Source organism: Eptesicus fuscus, chromosome 5, assembly GCF_027574615.1.
Source record: "Eptesicus fuscus isolate TK198812 chromosome 5, DD_ASM_mEF_20220401, whole genome shotgun sequence".
In the NCBI taxonomy this organism is placed as follows: Eukaryota; Metazoa; Chordata; class Mammalia; order Chiroptera; family Vespertilionidae; genus Eptesicus; species Eptesicus fuscus.
Window position 1 is genome coordinate 2,748,957 of NC_072477.1, and position 18,608 is coordinate 2,767,564.

The 18,608-nt window shown below is 47.3% G+C and overlaps 1 protein-coding gene across 1 annotated transcript in view; it reads right to left on the minus strand.

The window, feature by feature from the left end:
- The window catches only part of DICER1 (dicer 1, ribonuclease III), a 64,306-nt gene extending 46,992 nt beyond the window's left edge, over positions 1–17,314 (minus strand). The window contains 1 exon segment of the mRNA XM_054715738.1: positions 17,261–17,314. The gene's annotated coding sequence lies outside the window, so the exon portion shown is untranslated.
- Positions 17,315–18,608: the final 1,294 nt, after the last annotated feature.

Below are 18,608 nucleotides of genomic sequence, written 5' to 3' on the forward strand. Positions count from 1 at the left end.
GCACAGATGGGGGATTCCCTCAACTCAGCCTGCACCCTTTCCAATTGGGGACCCCTTACAGGCTGTCCGACTGCCATTTTAGGCCTAATCCCAGGGTTCGGGCCTAAACTGGCAGCCAGACATCACTCTCACAATCTGGGACCACTGGCTCCTAACTGCTCACCTGCCTGCCTGCCTGATTGCCCCTAACTGCTTCTGCCTGCCAGCCTGATCACCCCTAACTGCCCTCTCCTGCAGGCCAATTTGGTTTTGATTGGTCCGTTCCTATGTCAGCATCAAAAGCTTCACCTCCTAGGCAGACATTGGCTCCCCACAGCACCCAGATTTGGTTCTCATTGTTCGGTTCCTATGCCAGTCATTGTCAAAAGCTCTGCCTCCTAGACAGCCATTAGCTCCCCACAGCACCCAGATTTAGTTCTCATTGGTTGGTTTCAATGCCAGTCAGTGTCAAAAGCTCCACCTCCTAGACAGCCATTGGCTCTCCATAGCACCCACCTTTGGCTCTGATTGGTCGGTTCCTATGCCAGTCAGCGTCAGAAGCTCTGCCTCCTAGGCAGCCAATGGCTCCCCACAGCACCCACCTTTGGTTCTCATTGGTCGGTTCCTATGCCAGTCAGCGTCAAAAGCTCCACCTCCTAGACAGCCATTGACTCCCCATAGCACCCACCTTTGGCTCTGATTGGTCGGTTCCTATGCCAGTCAGCGTCAAAAGCTCCGCCTCCTAGGCAGCCATTGGCTCCCCTTAGCACCCACCTTTGTTTCTCATTGGTCAGTACCTATGCCAGTCAGTGTCAGAAGCTCTGCCTCCTAGGCAGCCATTGGTCCCCCACAGCACCCACCTTTGGTTCTGATTGGTTGGTTCCTATGCCAGTCAGCATCTCCAGGCCTATCTCTGGGCCTGATCAAAGAGGCGGGGCTTAACAGCAGCCCCCTCAGGAGCGGGGAGAGAAAGAAAAGCCTGGCTGCTGGCGAAGATCAGAAAGAAAGAGGGAGAGAAAGAGAAAGTGCACTGATCAACAGCTTCCACTGAGGCTGCAGATCAGACCCTGACTCACTTTCTGGGTCTCAGACACCCGGGCAGTCAGTGCTGGGTTGACAGGCTGCAGCTGGGCAACCCAGCTCTGACTTCCGGATGGTCTGCGTTTGGTTTGATCGCAGACTCAGCCCCTTCCCAAGCCCCAGGCTTTAGGCTTGGGAAGCACTGCCCCCCCCGGCCCCGCCCCTCCAATCGAAGGCTCGGCCCCTTCCTCCGATGGCCGCCTGAGAGTGACCTGGGTGCCGAGGAGGTTCCCAGGACCCAGGTATGTATGCAAATTAACCTCCATCTTTGTTGGGTTAATTTGCATACTCACTCTAATTGGCTGTGAGCACAGCGAAGGTACGGTCAATTTACATGTTTCTCTATTATTAGGTAAGGTGTGTGTGTGTGTGTGTGTGTGTGTGTGTGTGTGTGTATGGTATATATTACTGACTTTAGAGAGATAGGGAGAGAGAGACAGAAACACAGATGAGAGTGAAACATTGATGGGCCCCCTACTGGGGATTGAGCCCAAAACCCTGGCATGTGCCCTGACCAGGAATCAAACTGGTGACCTATAGGTGCACTGGATGATGCTCAACCAACTGAGCCACCCTGGACAGGGCTCAAGTGTTTTAAGATAACTTCCTAAGTCCAGCTGATGCTCTCACCTCGTAACAGGTCCTCATACACAGCACCTCCCTCCTCACAGAGGCCCTAGGATGTAGGAGGGCACCTAGGAAGGCACCTGGGGATGTTCCATTTGTTTAAGTATTTGTCATTTAAAGTCATCTGCATGCCAGCAAGGGGTCCAGTGTCAGGAAGACCAAGGCTTATCGGACTCCACTACCTCTCTCTAAGGTTGTTTCCTTGCCTACAAAATAGGAACGCCTGACTATTGTGAGGATCAGATAAGACCATGCATATATTAAGGCTGGTGGAGAAAAAGTATTTGCAACACAGAAAATGCTCACTAAGTGGCAGTTCCTTAAAAACCACACTCCCATCTCTATTTAGAATCATGTTTTCAAACAATTCTTAAGACTATAAGGAATGTCTTAAAGAAAACCTAAAATGTTTTATTAATTCTAAAATTCAGCATAGAAAATATATTCTCATATAAATTTAAAATATACAAGATTTTATACGGTATTTTAACCTAACAAACATGAAAACCCCCAACCTCTGAACCACCTATACATTATGAATTTAGGGTAGGATAAAAATCAAATCTAAATCACAAACTATAGTATGTAGTGTGAAATAAAGTTACATAGCTTTGTATCCACCAATTTTCTTTAAAAGCAAAGAAAAAAAACAACAAAAAGTACTATATACTATTTCTGTGGGCTCCACTGACATCACTAAAAATATTACTTCCCTTAACTGTTTCTTAGGCAATAAAATGGTACAGATGGGCAAAAAATTACCATCATCATCATCATCACCAAAATGGACAAGTTTTGAAAATATAAAGTGTAAAAAAAGAAAATATAAAGTGTACAAAAAGATGGGAAATATCCAAAATTTCTATAGTATACAAAATAAATATTTCAAGGATTTATTAACTACTATTTGGTGAGTATAGCTTACAAAAAGACTATGGTCAAACAAAGATTGAGACCAAAGAGAAGAGAAAAGGAATACAAACTTCAAGAATTTAAACACCAATATCAGTAGATACTTTATCACAGATTTCCATTTTTACTTGTCATTTCTGTCATGAATTAGAAATCCTTGCATATTAATCTAGCCTACAACATTAACACACACAAAAACTTCATACAGAAATGTTCCCTTCAATATCACCAATTATAACAGCAAAAAATGCCCCTCCCACTTCCACCCCCAATGAATGAGGGAATGGTTTGGTAAACCATGGCTCATTTTACATGATTCAATTCAATTGAGCCATTAAACATAATGAGTTTACAATGAACAAAAATGCTCATGTTATGGCATCCAATGAAAAAAAGCAGGGCATTTTTATTTACAATAAGATTATGATTATGTCTTCAAGTTAAAAACTAAGAAAAAAAAAAGAAAAGGGAGGGAGGGGGGAATGGAGAGAAAATATTCACTCAAAAATTGAGGCTATGATTACTACCAAGATTAATTTCTTTTCCTTAAAATTTTTCTGCATTTTAAAATTCCCTACAATTTGAGCACCTTATTACTTTTAGAACTGGAAAACAAACTTTCAAGCGTTTGTATAAAGACAACAGTTTAGAGATATATGATTCTGTTTTAGGAACTGGAAAAGAAAAACTTCTCCCTTCTGCAGCTATTAATTGTGGTAAATTTTACCCCAGTTTCTATAAGTTAAACCACAAATTCAATAGCCTTCTTTTCTTGCACTACTCTATGAACCAAACAAATTTATGGGTTTCTCTAAATCTGTAACATAAATATATTATGTTTACATTGCAATGTAATTATGCCTAAAACTAGATTTGTCAGAAATTGAAGTTGAATGCAGGTCCAATACCATTTTAACGAATTCCATCCATCAGAATTCCCACAGCAGTATCCCTAGGCTGCCAGCCAACGGCCCCTTTACTTGGAATACTTTTTATAAAAAATACATTTTATTGATTTTTTACAGAGAGGAAGGGAGAGGGATAGAGAGTTAGAAACATCGATGAGAGAGAAACATCCAATCAGCTGCCTCCTGCACACCTCCTACTGGGGATGTGCCCGCAACCAAGGTACATGCCCTTGACCGGAATCGAACCTGGGACCCTTCAGTCCGCAGACCAACGTTCTATCCACTGAGCCAAACCAGTTTTGGCTGGAATACTTTTGAAAAAGACAACATTCCAACTCATCAAAATGGCCCAGAGACCCGACTTCCCCTCAAGCTCCCTAAAAGGACATTTCCCCTGCAGTTTGCTTCAAGAGAGGTAAATAATTCACACACCACTAGCTTTCAAGGTGAGTGTTAAGGTTAAGGTTTGAGTCCAAGTTTCTGTATTTGACTCAATAGAAACACTGTTCAACAAGTACTAGAATTTTACTCAATTCTGCCTATCTTTACACCACACGAGACCACCCAGGAGGACAAAGGGGCCACCTTCTATGTCAAGCGATTTTAACACAATATAACACAGACATTTTCTTTTTCTTTATTTAATTATTTAGAGAGAGGAAGGGAGAGGGAGAAAGAGAAACATCAATGTGAGAGTGAAACATGGATGGGCTGCCTTCTCCTCCAGGCCACCTACCAGGGATCCAGCCCACAACCCAATCATGTGCTCTGGTTGGGAATCGAACCGGCAACATTTTGGTGCCTGGAACAATGCCCAACCAACGGAGTCACCCTGGGCAGGGCAACATGGACATTTTAATACTACAGGCAGGTCTGGTCCTGAGACAGCATGAGCCTGATAGGCTGGTACGTATGTTGGATGTTGAACCAATGTGGCGTCAGAAAAGAAAACATTGCAAGTTCCAGGCAAGGAGCAAGCGCCACACCACTGCCGTGTGCACGCCGAGCAGCCACTCACGTGACCTGCTTCTCCAGACACCCCGCACACGTCTCCCAGCCTTCACACTGAGCTGCTCCTCTGGACCGCACCCCCCACTCCCCACCCCCAGGCTCCCTCAGAACTTCCTCATTGGACTCCCTCTCGCAGCACACATGGCCACCACACCGCCCACATCAGGGCTTCATTGTATCTTCTGTTCCCTACTGGATGCTACCGCTCTCCCTCCACCCCGAAACTGCTAACCCTGACATGAAAGGTAATCTCATACCTGACTTACACTAAATTCAAGGAAAGCTGGAAATATCCATAAATATATTTTCATTAATTAACACTATGTTGAGAATAAACTATTTATCTAGCCTTAAATTAACATGTATCTTTATAGGTCAAAGAAAATTTCAATTTAGATACTTCCTACTGTTTAAAGACTTTACATAAGCCAAGTTATTTTAATACGTTTAACGCCTCCATCCTTGCGCCTCTCCCCTAGAAATTAGAGTTCAGGGCTGACCTGAAAGCACCACAGCCAGAGCGGCATCGGTCTGTCCAGTGGCAATGCTGACGTCAGACAACTGTACTCCCCGCCCCCCAGCCCCCTGGGGGACCTCCCAACCACTACAGAATCCTCTCCTCCCGAATGCAATCTGATCTGACACTAACCTCGAAAACGTCTCAGCAACAACGGAAAGCTCTACGGTTTCAGTACAACTGGGAAAACACAAAGACTCAAATAGTTCTTCTCATTATGGTTTCTTAGAAACTACATTTTATTAGGTTTAAAATCCAGATAAAACTTTGTTCAATGTCCACTAGTAAGTGCAGAAGGAATGACAGAAAGAAATCATTTTTAACCATCACAACCGAAAATCGAGGCAAGAGTCATTAATGGACACTGAAACTATTGGGTTACAAAAGAACATCATGTCGCAATAGCTCTGCACAGATTACCTATCTGACATGGAACTGAAATGTTCCACTAGAAACACTGCCAGATGCCACTGCAACTTCATCCAAGTGACACAGTTAGCATCGCCAACACGGGGACACGGACCTCCCCCCACGGCGAGGAACGGAAAGGACCAGAGCTAGGGAGCCGCCCGAACAATACCACAGCAGAGCTGCAAAGCAATGCCCTCCACGCAGGTTCCTGCTCAAGGCTGTGGCACACCCCGAACCTCACCACGAGGAAACGTGCAAACCAAATCTGAGATTCACTCTGCAAACAACTGGCTGTGCTCTTCAAAATGCCGCGGTCATCGAAGTGAAAGCTGAGAAACTGTCAGACTAAGAGTAAGGAGACGTGACAGCCCTGGCCGGTCTGCTCGGTGGATAGAGCGTCAGCCTGCGGACTGAAGGGTCCCTGGTTCGATTCCAGTCAAGGGCACATGCCCGGGCTGAGGGCTCAATCCCCAGTGGGGGGCGTGCAGGAGGCAGCTAATCAATGATTCTCTCTCATCACTGATGTTCCTATCTTTCTCTCCATCTCCCTTCCTCTCTGAAATCAATAAAAACATATTAAAAAAGAGAGAGACATGACAATTAAACACAAGTTACATAGTTGGGATTAAAGGGGATCAGACTATGCCACCTCAAAATATGTCACTCTGGCATAAGGATTATTTTGAGCTGAAGACAAGACTAACAGCAGACACAGAGGAACTCCCTGCCCTCCCGTTTCTGCCTAAAAGCAGGCCACACACTTCCCATTGTCAAGGTGTCCTTTCTCCCCACCCCAGTTCCAGGAAGAGATGACTCTTATCACTGGAGAGAGACGCCAGGGACTCGAATCCGCAAAAACAAGCCTGCTGAAATAACCCTTGTTCTCCCTCAGTGACCCTCACAGGTCTACCTTGCCACAATTTACCACCCTTAGAAGTCCAAACTCCTGTTCCTTTGTCTTGTCACGTCTCCACAGCGTATCACCCTTTATTAAAATGGCACATGCGCTCTCAAGCCTAACCGCTTCTTCGGGTTTGATTTCTCCCTCGGTAGCTCCTGCGTGCATGAAAAATAAACCTGTTCTCCAGCTAATCGGTCCTTCGTCAGTTTAACTCGGTCCCCATCCATTGAGCTAGAGCATAGAGGGAAAGCTACTTGCCGCCCCTAGAGCAGTGGTCGGCAAACTGCGGCTGGAGAGCCACATGCGGCTCTTTGGCCCCTTGAGTGTTCTATCGCCACTTCTTCAAAATAGACTCGCTCAGGCTGAAAACCGACTTCTGCGCATGGGCCACGAAGTTTCAATCGCACTGTACGTGCGTGCCCGCACGTGGTATTTTGTGGAAGAGCCACACTCAAGGGTCCAAAGAGCCGCATGTGGCTCGCGAGCCGCGGTTTGCCGACCCCTGCCCTAGAGGAACACTGGTGACATTTCAGTATTACCAATGTTAAATTATCTGAATTTAATAACTGTACGGCACATATGTAAGAGAATACTCTTGTTCTTAGAAAATATACCTCAAGTATTTAGTGAAGAGCACAAGGCCTGGAATGCAAATGTACAAATCGATAAACATTGGTAAATGGAGGGTATTCCAATCCTACATCTCTGTAAGTTTTTTTAAAACACAAAGTTAAAAATAAAACTCTACTAAATACTGATAAGTCAGTATTTAGCTATCAGTAGGACACAGAAAATAGAACTTATATCCCATTTCATTTCAGAGTAGTATAAAAAGTAATATTTAAGGTGGTTTTCCTCACTTAAAAACCTTTGTTTTACCTCCTGCCCCTTAAATTATTCATTCATTCAACTAGTATTTATTGAGCAAGACACCCCCAGTACAAGTGTGAGAATGGAGAGGGTGAGAATGGACCGCAGGTCAGTTTTATAGACTGAGAAATATCAGCATTAGGCAGGAAGGGGACAGTACAGGGCATCCTGGGAACGAGACTCCCTGCAGGTCAAGTTGAAGAAACTGCGAGCAGCAGCCTGCTGGAGCAGTGTCCACAGGAGAGCGGTGAGACAATGACACCGTAAGACGAGCAGGAGCTAGGTCATAAAGGGTCTTCCCTACGGCGCTGCGGGGATTTGAGCCTCTGATTTTCTCTTCTCAGTGTACAGGGCTCTCACCTCGTTAACCTCAGCCCCGGACAACGAACTCTGTACCAGGCCCACAGACAAGGACAGCTAAACACAAGGGGGAGACTCCTGAGCCCTAACTCTTTCCTTCAGAGCAGACATTGCTTTTCCTGTTACTAACATTTCCTCTCCGCACACCGGGTGCCGGGCCTGGCCCTGTTTACGCACTCCAAGTCCCTGGTAGCACAAACCCCACCCACCTACCCCACCCTGGAAGAACCAGGGCCTTCCGTGGCCCCATCTCTTGCTCCGATCCCCTACCCTTGCCTGCCTGCTACACGTTTCCACTTGGAAAGCCACACTTAGCTGCCAAGGGAACTTTCGGCCGTTCCAAAAATTAAATTAATCTAAAAAGAAAGATGAAGATTCACTATTGCTAAATACAACAAAAAACCAAATGTTTAAACCCTCCATTACAGGACTTCAAGAATTCTGGGGAGAAAAAACCAGCAGCATCAGAATAAATGCAACCTCCTAAGCTAACAAGTCTTATTTCACTCAACTGAGTTACAATTAAACCCAATACATTACAGAACAAATCCCTGTGAGAGAGGGAAGGACACAAGGTCAAGTCCGAATGGTGCTTGAATCCATTTGCTACCTGGGAGACCTCGGGCTACCGCTCACCTCTCAGTCTCAGCCTCCTTCTATACTGGGATCTACTACGATGTCAGCCCAGACTCCTCTCGCTCCCCTACATACCCCACAACACATACATTTAATTCACTAGCCAAGTCAGATGTGCAAATCACTACAAAATGCCTAAGATGCTTGGTGAGGAGAAAGAATTGCATGCACTGCAGAAAGCTGAAGCCATTTGAATATTGACTGTCCCCCTCCCAAAATGTTTTTAAGATACTCCTACTTTATACTTTACTTATTTTTATTTTTACTATGACTTAGAAACAATCCTTCAAAGAACAATAAAGCATATGTTAAATTATAATTCAAGGGTTGGATTAATCAAAAACGAATTTTTGGTCAAATTAGAAATTTAGCTTCCAATTAATTACAAATTTCACATACTAATCAAGAGCTTTTTTAAAAAAAATTATTGATTGATTTGAAAGAGAGAAACATTGATTTGTTGTTCCATGTTTTATGCACTCATTGGTTGATTCTTCTGCTACAGAATTTACCTGGCGAAGAACACACAGGAGTACTTGGAGACCCAGGAAAAACCTCTTTATTTTCAGATGTTTCACATGGACCGGTACAGTGACTCAGGGGAGACTGTTTCTCTCCAAATCCTGAGCAAGCCAATATGGAGGAAGCTTTCCCTTTATACCCTTTGTTTCTTTGTCCCCCAAGTATGGGATGGGACTTCCAGACCTTTCATGGGCTCTGCAAAAAGCCCCGTGTGTTGGGGTGGGGGCCGTGAGACCACACCTAAAGGCCTGGCCTGGTGCCAGCACTGATTACCCTGTCCGGGTGTTGTGTATTGTTCATGGTTTATGGCCTCTCTAAAATGGGGGTAGTCCTCAGGTAAACAGGTCTTGCAGGACCAGATAATTAAAGGGGCAGTGACTAGACTATAGGCTAACAAGAATGTGCATGAGGTTACGGGCACAGATTCAGATTGCTAGCCCCCCCAAGAATGTCTCATTTTCCCCATCACTTCTATGTGCCCTGGCTTGGATCGAGCTCCCAACCTACCAATAGCTGTTGAATATCATTAGTTTTCAGGGAACTAACTTTGTCCACATAAATCACACTTGTGCGTAACTTCTGAGAATATATAAAACCTAACTGAAGTGTCATTAACCCCTGACTATTATTTCATCCGCACAGCAAAGAATATTCTTTATGTTACTTAATTATCTCTTAAAAAGTTGTAATTTGCTGAAACCAGTTTGGCTCAGTGGATAGAGCATCGGCCTGCAGACTGAAAGGTCCCAGGTTCGATTCCGGTCAAGAGCATGTACCTTGGTTGCGGGCACATGCCCAGTGGGGGGTGTGCAGGAGGCAACTGATCGATGTTTCTCTCTCATCGATGTTTCTAGCTCTCTATCCCTCTCCCTTCCTCTCTGTAAAAAAAAAATCAATAAAATATATATTTTTTAAAAAGTTGTAATTTTTCCAAATGAAGCAAAGTTTTAATTGGTTATTTTAGCATCAATTACATTCTCATGGCCACTCAAGGAAATACTTTAGATGAAGTGGACAAATTCCTAGGAAAACACAATTTACCCAAGTTAACATCTGAAGAAATAAAAATCTGAAGAGGCCTATACCTTTTAAAGAAAATGGATTATTAAAAATGGATTATTAAAAACTCCAAGCCCAGATGGCTTCACTAGTGATTCTTCTAAATATTTAAAAATAACTTCAATCTTAAAAACAAACTCTTCCGGACAGAAGTAAGAGAGAATACTTCCCAACTCTTTCTATGATACCAGCATAAAGTGGACACCAAGATCTAATAACAGTAAAAGTACAGCCCCATCTCTCAAACAAAAAACATAAAGATGCTAAACAAAATCCTAGCAAACTGAATCCAGATATATTTAAAAAGGAAAATGCATCTCGACCTGTTGTGTTTTGCCACAGGAATGCAAAGATGGCTTAACATAAAAAAAAAAGCAATTTATTTATTAGGACTTACTATAAAGCTACAGTAATTAAGATAGTGTGGGTGCTAGCACAAAAATAGACAATGAAACAGAATAAAATATGGAAAGACTCACATATATAAGCTTACTTACAAATGACAAAAACAGTACCGTACAGAATAGAAGCCAGGTTGTATATCCAGAAAGAAAAAAGAATCTTTACTCCCGCCTCATTATCACACGCAAAAATCAATGCCAATTAGATTATATATCTCAATGTACAAAATTGAACAATAAAGTTATTAGAAAAAAACATAGGCAAATATGTCTTCATGTCCTTGGGGTGAGCAGAAATTTCTTAGACAAGCTCTAGAAAGCACCAATCATAAAGGAAAAACATTGACAAACTGGACTACATAAAATTAGAACTTGTGTTCATTAAATGACCTGATTAAGAGAGTGAAAAAAGCAAGCCAGAGTAGGATATATAAACAACTACAAATCAATAAGCAAAAGGCAGACAAGCAAATTGAGTGGGCAAAAAGGACTTCACAGCACAGGGTATCAAAATGATCAAAGAGAAAAAGTTAAAACAATTTCTATCAGGTTCTCATCCATTAACAAACATTTACTAAGCTGTTCTAGATGGACATATGAAAAGTCTCAATTGTCTCTGAAAGATTCTGCCATCCATTCAAAGCAAAAATCTGACTTTATCTACTTCGTAAGACTATTTCCCTAAGTTTTCATCTTACAGTTCAGAGAAGAAGGGAGAGAGAAACATCAATGTGAGAGCAACACATTGATCTGCTGCCTCCTGCACGCCCCTACCAGGGATCCAGCCAGCAACCCCAGCATGTGCCCTGGACAACGCGCAACCAACTGAGCCACACCAGCCAGGGCAGTAATAATCTTTTCAAAAACTTCATATAAAAGCAACATTATTCTCCATAAAACTGTGTTAGTTTCTAAATACTTCAGAAAGTAATAAAAACAAATTTATTCACTGAACAAATCGGAGCACATTCTGTATGCCAGGTACTGTTCTAGTCCATCCTTATCCTATCTAATAATAGAGTAACATGTAAATTACCATCACTCCGCTACGCCCACGATTGGGCGGTGGGAGGCTGGGGGGCGGGACTCGGGGTGGCCTATCTGGCCATTGAGAGGCACGGATCTGCTGCCACTGAGGGGGGCTACCCTGCTGTTGAGAGGCGCAGGAGTCCCACCCCCTGTGCCTCTCAACGGCCAGATCCGCGGTCACTGAGGGGGCCTGCTGCGGACACCCAGCTGCGCCTCTCAACGGCAGGGTAGCCAGGTGTCCGCGGCAGCTGCCCTCAGCGGCTGTTGAGAGGCGCAGGGGGTGGGACTCCCGCCCTCTGCGCCTCTCAACAGCAGGGTAGCCCCCCCCAGCGGCCGCGGACCATCAAAAGTGGGGGAGCTGGGTGCCTGTCTGCTCCGGCACCAGCGGACAGGCACCCAGCTCCACCGCGAAAAGCGAAAGCGTGTAGGGGACCCTACACGTGCATGATTCAATCATGCACTGGGCCTCTAGTTATTCTATAAACCTTAACACAGACATTTAATGTCACTACAAGTCTCAAAAATCAAACACTAAGACCAAAATTTAAGTATTTCATGTCTTATCTCTAGTAAATTTTATCGACAACCTCAAACAATGCTTTCTTGTGGCATCTTCCTAGTCATGTATTTAAATGCTAAGCTATACTTGCCCTAAGCAACTGCACATGTTAAGAGAACCAACAATTCACTAACAAGAGTATGTTTTAACAAAGGCCTTCTTACATTACTGAAAATTTTAATTTCATCAGCTAGACCTAAAATATACAGTTGACCCTCGAACATCAAAATGAGGGTCCACTTATACAATGATTTTTATGCAATAAACTAGAGGCCCGGTGCATGAAATTCGTGCAGGGGTGGGGGGGATTATTTTTAATAATCCCCCCGACCCCTGCACCCTCTCTAATTGGGGACCCCTTGGGGGATGTCCGACTGCCCTGCAGGATCGGGCCTAAACCGGCAGTAGGACATCCCTCTTGCAATCCTGGACTGCTGGCTCCTAACCGCTCACCTGCCTGCCTGCCTGATCGCCCCTGACCCCTCTGCCTGCCTGCCTGATCGCCCCTAGCCGCCTCTGCCTGCCTGCCTGCCTGATGCCCCTAACCACTCTCCTCTGCCTGGCCTGCTGATCACCCTAACCGCCTCTGCCTCGGCCCCCGCCACCGTGGCTTTGTCCGGAAGGACGTCTGGAAGATGTCCAGTCTATCCGGTCTAATTAGCATATTACCCTTTTATTAGTATAGATATCTGTACTGTTTTTGAGCCACGGTTGCAGAGGGTCATTACACATAGGGAACTTGAGCACCAAGGATTTGGTATTCGAGGCGGGGGTGGGGAAATCAGCGCCCTTTAAGCCCCACATTGTTCAAGGATCAACTGTAAGTATCACTTCCTCTGCATTCATTCACTGAGGATACACCACCACGAAAGCAGCCCTGCTTTTTAGGCCAACACACATTCCTAAAGCCTGGCGGCGAAAACTGGGAAAATCCTAACTGCCTACACCGTCCAGAAATGAGTTCATTTGTAAACAGATTGTCACTCGGCATCTGTCAAAAGATAACTGAATGAGACACTGATATTTCAGGGAAGTCACCTGGAAGATAAATTAAGTAAACTCTAATAAATCAAATCCCCAGGATGATGTATACCGTATTACTAAAGCTATCTAGTCTGCCTGAGGCTTTTACCTAGCTTCTGTACAATGGCATGTGAAAAATGTTTCTCTATCACTCGTAAAACATTTTGTCCACATATTAATGTCATTTTATATACGAATTTAAACAATCACTTATTCTTCATACAAGAGAAAAGTCTGCTTCTCCTGGTTAATTGGTGTACTTCCTTTCATTAATCAATGCCAACTATAATTAGTACTGCTTCCTCTTTCACTTTGACTAATAATTTAAATTTTTAAAAAACCTTTAGCGACATGCAGATGCTGAGCTCTCCCTGCCCTAAGCTTCTCGTCTAATTCCCTCCCGCCTCCTCCACCCTGCGCCTCTCCACCTTCACCATCTTCAGTGCTCTCACACACCGATCCCTGAAAAACCATCCCAAATCCTCCCAGAGTAGACAAATAATAAAGTATGTACAGTCACTGACCTGTTAAAGTGACCTAAACTCTTGAATGTTCAAAAAGCAGAGCATAAGGTAAACAAGACTTGGCTCCAACTTACGATTTGCACAAGTTAGACACGGACCTTCCCAGTGTCCTCCTCCAGCAGCCAAGAGCGCGGCCTCACGCCATGACTGATCAACCGAACAAGCTCAGTTATTGGGATATCCGCTCGCCAGGAACTGAGATCACAAAAATGAGTCAATCCTGGGTCTCAAGGAGATTAAAGTCTTTTCTTGACAAAGAGGAACCACTTGTGGGAAAGTGTAACTTTCAGAACAGCCCTGAGAAAGCTCATATTGTGATAAAATCTGAGTCCAGCCCTCACTGGTTTGGCTCAGTAGATAGAGCGTCGGCGCTCGGACTGAAGGGTTCCAAGTTTGTGTCCAAAGGATGTACCTTGGTTGCAGGCTCGATCCCCAGTAGGGGGCATGCAGAAGGCAGTTGATCGATGTTTCTTTCTCATCAATGTTTCTAACTCTCTCTCTCTCCCTCCCTTTCGGTAAAAATCAATAATATATATATTTTTTTAAATCTGAGTCCAGTAGTTTGATGATCTGGCCCAGCCAGAGTGACAATTGATTGAGCATCGTCCTATGCACTGAAAGGTTGCCGGTTCGATTCCAGGACAAGGCACATACCTGAGTTGTGGCTGGATCCCTGGTTGGGGCGTGTATGGAAAACAACCAATCGATGTATCTCACATCAATGTTTCTCTCTCTCCCTCCCCCCACTTCTAAGCATGTCCTTGGGTTAAGATTAAACACACACACACACACACACACACACACACACACACAGGAAAACTATTCATAAAGCCAAAATGCAGAAGCAACAACCCAGGTGTCCACCTACGGATGAATGGATAAATAAAATGTGGTATATATACATACAATGAACCATTATTCAGCCTTAAAAAGGAAACCCTGGCACATGCTACAACATAAATGAACCCTGAAGGAGCTTAAGTGAAATACACCAGTCACAAAAGGACAAATATTGTATGATCCCACTTGTATGAGGTTCCAAGAGTAGTCACATTCATAGAGAAAATAGAATGATGGCTGCCTGGGGCTGGGAGGAGGTAGAGTGAGAGTTAGTGTTTAATGGGGACAGTTTCAGTTGAGGAAGAGGGAAAAGTTCTGGAGATGATGGTGCTGATGGTTGCAAAACAATGTGTGTACTTAATGCCATAAAACCATACACTTAAAACTGGTTAAAATGATAAAATTAGTTATATATATATATTTAGCCCAGGAAAAAAAATCTGAAATACTCAGGTGAGAAGTCACCTGAACATTTAAGGTTAGACAGCGTTTCCTTCATTCAACAAGCATCCAACTAAGGACTTCCTACACAGGATCCGGTCGTCCCTCCACCATCCACTTAGAGCACCAATGTCACCCAAAGAGCCGGTGCCAGGGCTCTGGCCTCGAACCACGGCAGTCCTGTCTGCCACTCTCAGGCTCGCAACTCCAGGCGATCACCTCCGAGCCTTCCTTCCGTGCGAGCGAAGTCAGGACAGTGCCTCAGGGTCACTTCTCCCCTCGGCCACCAGGGATGACCGCAGGGTGTTAAGGTCACAAGTGTCTACTTTCTCAAGTGAGACAAGCATCGCACATGTCAGCCAGTGGCAGGGAATAAACATCTCAATGCCGCAAAAGTCCCTCTTCCTAGAAGGTGACACCGAGCCTGCTAGCCAACACACACCACCACAAAATCACTACCAAGAAAGAAGAGAGACTTATGAAATGCCTTCGCAAACCAAGATAACGACACTCAGCAATGGCAAAACCTCACTTCACAATCCCTCCACAGAGCCACCAGCAGGTGCGGGAGACAGAATCCACCTGGGAGGCGGCCATGGCAGCGCAGAAAGCAAGCACTACTAAAACACGGGCAGGAGAAGTCTCTTCGCCCCAAATGAAATGTGACTAACACATCTTTCCCTCAAACGGCTCAGATGGCAATGTGTTGCCGTGAATAAACCCACACACCAACACTACCATTTAAGTGCTTCAAGTGACCGTATCAAAAGCAATCTTTAGTGTTTCTAATCTGTAGACAAAGTTTTATAAAATATGTCCTACAATCAAGTTTTGAAATAACGACGTGTGTATACAGATGTGGCACGTATTACCTATACCATACACGTGCCACGTGTAGCTACCTAGTTTTAAAGACAGCGCTTGGCGAAACAGGCGGATTCTTCCAGAACCTGGTTCCTGCCGGTATCAGCTTGGCCGAAATTACTATGCACAAGCCACCTCCTCCAGCATCCTGTACCAGCCTCCATCCTGTAATAAATTATGGGAGCTCTTTGGTTAAGACGAGTATTTTTACTTAGAAATGTTCATGTCCACATCAACACGTTTTTCAATTGCGTTGACCTTGTGTTAAAGCACATTGAAAAGAAATACATCATTTCCAAGTTGCCTAACTCCTGGCCTTTTCCATTCGCTGTGTGCTGCTCTTGAGGCACAAGCGACACGAAGACCACTGAAAGGCAGAATCGTAGAGATTCAGAAAACACAGAGGACCGAGTACCTCAAGAAGCGCCCCTTCCAAGTAAGGGCTCTTGGATGAGACGAATCAATGTTCTTAAACCGAATTTTTTTTTTAAATCTGAGTCCAGTAGTTTGATGATCTGGCCCAGCCAGAGTGACAATTGATTGAGCATCGTCCTATGCACTGAAAGGTTGCCGGTTCGATTCCACTCCTTAAACCAAATGCATGTCCCTAAACCGAATGCATGTCCCTAAACCGAATGCATGTCCTTAAACCGAATGCATGTCCCTAAACCGAATGCATGTCCCTAAACCGAATGCATGTCCCTAAACCGAATGCATGTCCCTAAACCGAATGCATGTCCCTAAACCGAATGCATGTCCCTAAACCGAATGCATGTCCCTAAACCGAATGCATGTCCCTAAACCGAATGCTTGTCCTTAAACCGAATGCATGTCCCTAAACCGAATGCATGTCCCTAAACCGAATGCATGTCCCTAAACCGAATGCATGCCCTTAAACCGCGCTGGTGGTAAGAACACTCACGACTTCCGTGGACCAGTCACGCGGGCGTTTCCAGCACGACTTTCTCCACTCCCTGACCACCACAGAGCAAGGCCTGGCCACTCACCTCGGCTCCGCACGGCTTCAGGCTGTGGCAGACACTCTGCGGGTTGGTCGGGTCTGCGTGCGGGCCAAGCCTGGGCAGCTGGGCTCCTGCAGATCATCCACACAAATCTGACGCGTAACTTAGAGACACACTGATTGCCCGGAGACTACAGGCCGGAGGAAAGGCTCCTTGGCAGGGTCCAGAAGTTCTGGCGCAAAACCATCGGAGGGGCGGGGAGGGGAGGGGCGGGGCGGGAAGATGGCCTGGGCCACGCGCCCCCGGGACCCAGACCTGGTCACCTGCCAGCACACGGGCACGATCCTCCCAGTCCTGCCCGGCGCCCCGAGGGCTCGCGCTTCCTGCCAGCAGCACCCGCAGCCCGGCGTCCTCCCCCGCACCCTCCGGCCCTTCCGCAGGTGTCCACTGAGGCCGCAGCGGTGACCGCCGCCGCCGCCGCAGGTCCCAGGATGCCTGCCCCGAGGCGCCGCGGCCCGGCCCGCAGCAGTCGGTGCGGTGCGCGTACCCGGACCTGTCAAACCCGCTCCCCAAGGGCGGTCCGCATCCCAACCGGAGCCGGAGCGGCCGCACAAGGTCCCTCCAAAGCGGCCACTCGGAGGGGCGCCAGGGTCGCGGCCGGCGCACGGCCCTGCAGGCCGCGCCATCTGCCCGCGCCGTCCCCGCCCCTCGGGCCAGGCCTGAGCGCGGGCCCAGGGCCGGGGCGCCCACGCGGGCCGGGCGCGGGGCCGGGCGGAGCGCTCCCCGCCCCGGACACAAAGCGGCGCCGCGGGAGCCCGCCTCACCTGCAGCACGGGGCGCCGCGGGCCTTCGAGAACCATCGGACCCCTCTCCGGCGCGTGCGTCACAGCCCAGGCCTCCCGGTGCCGCCCGGCGCCGCCGCCGCCGCCATTTCCTCCCGCTCGCCGTCGCCGCGTCCCCGCTGTCAGGTTACTCCATTCACCTGGGCCCGCTGCAGCCCGCGCCGCGCCGCGCCTCCGCCTCGACCCCTCCCGCCGGCGCCTGCGGAGACTGCGCAGCGCCCGGCTCGCCCGCAGCCCGCGCACGGCCCGCGGCAACGGCGCACGGCCGCTTGGAGAATCCCACCGGCGCCCACGCCGCCCCGTCCGCCCGCGACGCGCCGCTCCCCGCGCCGGCATGAGAGCGAGCCTGTGATTGGACGGCGCGCGGCGGTGAAAGGTTAACCCCGGCCCCTCAGCCACTCAGCGGCCGGGAGACGGCGGGCGCGGCGCGGAGGCTGAGGCGGGGCCTGCGGCCCAGCGGCGGCCGGGCCCGGGCAGCCCCGAGCCCTCGTGGCCCAGCGGGTCAGCACCTCCGGGCGCTCGGAATCCGCCCGCCGCCCTTGCTGCCCTGCGTGGCAGCCATCGCCCCTAAACGTGGCCCTGCCCGCGGCCGGAGGGCGCAGCGTCCTTTTCCCGCTCCCCTCCCACGCTTTCAAGACCTTCCCCCTCGGTCGCTGTACACCCCGCTAGTGGCGCAGGGTCCTCCGCATTTGGGGGGGACAACAGACGCCACCTCCCACCCCAACCCCGGAACTGGGACCCCCACGGACGAGATGGGACAGTGGCCCCACTTAGGTCAAGTGTTCATTGCACAAGGGTTGCTACCCGGCACCGTACCTTGTAGCTGTGGATTAAAACATGAAGGCCCAGGGACTGGCCTAAGGAAAATCCTAGTAATGAACCCCACAATGCAGACATGGCTTCCAGGGGCACCCCATAGGTGTACTCCAGAGGAATGCTTTCGTGCCCAAGAGGAGCACCCACTGTGTGCTGGGCCCTGTGTAGGTCAGCAAGATTCAATGCTGAGCTCTTGCAATGCAGCTACTCCCAGGCTGGCTGCAACTCGGATGCATGTGCTCCTTACCACAGAAGGGTGTGAAACATCTCCCCAGTAATGTTCATATTTATTACATGGTGAAGTGGTAACACTTTTTGATATATTGGAATAAGTATTGGTTTCATTTGTGTCTTTTTAAAATGTGAGTGCTACAAGAATTTTAATGCTTCACGTGGCTCCCATTATGTTGCTGTTGGACCGGCTGATGTAAGCGGGGGATCTTTACATGGACCCTGTGAGGTCTGTGCAGTAATTGTCCCCCGCCCCCTGTCTGTTAAGAGGAACAAAATAAAT